Here is a 2,885-nt window from a genome sequence, read left to right as displayed (position 1 = left end):
CAGATTTCTTAGTTGTTTCTGGTATCTTTGATGTGATATAAAAATTTAATCTATCTTCTCTTAAGTGAAGATAGATTAATTTTGCTCTTATTGTTGAATTGGAAAGGGACTAATATAAATCTTCTTATTAAATGTGGGAGTGCCGTGCTTCCATACGCTAAGCACTGGACTATAAGCCATAAGTCCACTGTTTGAGACTGCCAGCTGCTCTGTGGTAGAAAGATGAGACTTTCTGCTCCTGTGGAGATTCAAAGCCTCAGAAACCCTATACTGGGTTGCTGTGAGTCAGAACATTTTAACAATATTAAAATGTAGTCAGTAAATAAATACAGTTTATTTTCTTTCAGAAACAGAAATGGCAATAGACTTTCTCAAACATTTCACACATCCTACTTATTATTTCAAGTGGGTGCTTCAGTTTCACTTTTATTCTTTTTGCAGATTTTAAGCCAATTCTCTCAGTATCTTGTATTCTTAAAGTAGATATAGTGTGTCCCTATGTGGCATTGCAGAAAAATGAACTAGATTGCAAATTGATGGTTCATACCCCCTAGCTGCTCCTCAGAAACCCTACCCTAGGTCGTTATGAGTTGAAACCAACTAGACAGCCCTTAACAACAACTATAACTGACTTACCTGCAAGTTGGTGGTCCTGTTTCAGCTTAGAATTGGAGCTGTCTCCTTACTCTTTGTTTCCAGCCCTATTGCACCTACTGTTATATCTCATGCAGTTAGGCAGCACTAATCCTGTTTGGTTCATAGAATAAAACAAGCAGGTCAGTTCTCCCACGCTAATGCTAGTGCTTCTTTGGAATGCCATTCCCAAGGACAGTGTATGCCCACCATTCCCATAGTACTCATTAGTGCTAAACTCTGTGATGTCACCTTAGCTGCTTTTCACCTGCCTCTAGTCCTGGTGTGGTGCTGTGGGTTAATGCGCTGGACTGTAAGATCGCCTTGAACTGCAAGGTCGGGGATTCTAGCTCACCAACTGCTCCTCAGAAACCCTATGCAGGGTCACTCTAGGTTGGAACTGACTCTGTGGCACATAAGAAACCAACAGCAGCACTCTCTGTAATGGTGCTCTTGGAAGTCAAAAAATCAATGTATTGGTCAAATCTCTTGTAAAAGACACTTTCAAGATGCTAAAGAGAAAAACTGTCACTCTGAGGTGGGCCTAACCCAAACCATGGCATTTTCAAACACCTTGTATGCGTGTGAATATTGGACTACAGATAGAATAAGGAAGAATGAAGAAAAATGGATGTATTTGAATTGTGGTGTTGAGGAAGAATATTGAAAGTACTGTGGGTTTCCAGAAAAATCATCAAGTCTGTATTGGAAGAAAAACAGCAGGAATACTCCTTAGAAATGAGGAGAAAGATATTTCATTTAACACTTTGGACATGTTATCAGGAAGAAACACTCCCTGGAGAAAGACATCGTATTTGATGAAGTAGAGGGTCGGTAAAAAAGAGGAAGGCTCTCAATGAAGTGGCTGCAACAATGGACTTAAATGTAACAACAATTGTGAGGATGGCACAGGATTAGGCAATGTTTGTTCTGTTGTACATAAGGCTACTATGAGTCAGAACCGACTGGGTGGCACCTAACAACAACAAACAGCATAATGGGACTGTAACTAGGATCTTAACTACTAACTGGGAGATCAGCAGTTTGAATCCATCAACCACTCAGTAGGAGAAAGATGTGATTGTCTGTTTCCATAAAGATTACAGTCTCGTAAATTATTTGAGGTAGTTCTATTCTATCTTATAGGAGGATTATGAGTTAGAATTGACTCAGTGATTACCAAATCTTGTGATTATAGTAACATACAGAGAAATAATTAAATGCAGCAAATGGTAAAAGTATTCAGTTACTAATCAAAAGATTGGAAGGTTGAGTCCACCCAGAGGCATCTCAAAAGAAAGGCCTGGAAATCTATTTGCAGAAAAACTCAGCCTTTGAGAACCATATAGAGCACAGTTCTTCCCTGACACAATGGCAGTTGTTTTGACTTAATGACAAATGGTCCACTTATAACCCATACTGAGGTTCCTAAAGCAACTAGGAAAGTAAAACAGAAACGCAGGGTTTAGGAACTAATTCAGGAGTCATTAGTACCGCTCACTCTCTTGTCCGTTAATAAGATAGTCTATGTGGACCTAAGACATGAAGGGGGTAGCAATGTGCCTGTGCTTATGTGTACATTAAGGTAACTTTTCCATTTGCTCTGAACTCAAACTTTTATATATCTTCTCTCACTGTGAGACACTTCAGTAAAGAACTCTGTTCTCTACAGCTTCATGTACACTCTAGTGCCTGGTACCGTGTATCACACATACTGTTCTTGTAAGTGTTGTCCAGTGAGTTCTGAGTCATAGTGACCCTTTTTCAGGGTTTCTGAAATAATAAATCTTTACAGGAGCAGAAAGCCTCATCTTTCTCCCACAGAGTGTCTGGTGGGTTTGAACCACTGACACAGTGGTTTGCAGTCCAGTGCCTAGCCTATAGATAGTACCCCACCAGAAGTCTCTATACTGTCACTGTTGTTGTTGTTACATGCTGCCCAGTCAATTCCAATTCATAGTGACCCTGCAGAGGGTTTTCAAGGAGCAGCTGGTGGAACTGAAACATCAAACTTGTTTTTAGTCGTGCAGTGTTTATATTAGGTGAATCAGAATGCTCGTTAAATTCATTAATGAATAATTTGTAATAAGTAATATGGGATATTTTAAAAAAATATATGGGATATAAGGAGCTCTGGTAGCGTAGTGGTTAAGAATCGGGCTGCAAACCTTAAGGTCAGCGGTTCAAAACTACCAGCCGCTCCGCGGGAGAAAGATGAGGCTTTCTACTCCCGTAAAGATTTACAGCGTCGC

General features: G+C 39.9%; 1 protein-coding gene across 1 annotated transcript in view; it reads left to right on the top strand.

Moving 5' to 3' along the window:
* The window catches only part of ENPEP (glutamyl aminopeptidase (aminopeptidase A)), a 148,434-nt gene that overhangs the window by 67,743 nt on the left and 77,806 nt on the right, over positions 1-2,885 (top strand). The window lies entirely within an intron of this gene.

The sequence above is a fragment of the Chrysochloris asiatica genome, unplaced genomic scaffold (assembly GCF_000296735.1).
Source record: "Chrysochloris asiatica unplaced genomic scaffold, ChrAsi1.0 scaffold00129, whole genome shotgun sequence".
Taxonomy (NCBI): domain Eukaryota; kingdom Metazoa; phylum Chordata; class Mammalia; order Afrosoricida; family Chrysochloridae; genus Chrysochloris; species Chrysochloris asiatica.
The sequence above is the reverse complement of the archived record's forward strand: the minus strand, read 5'-3'. Positions and strand labels throughout refer to the sequence as shown.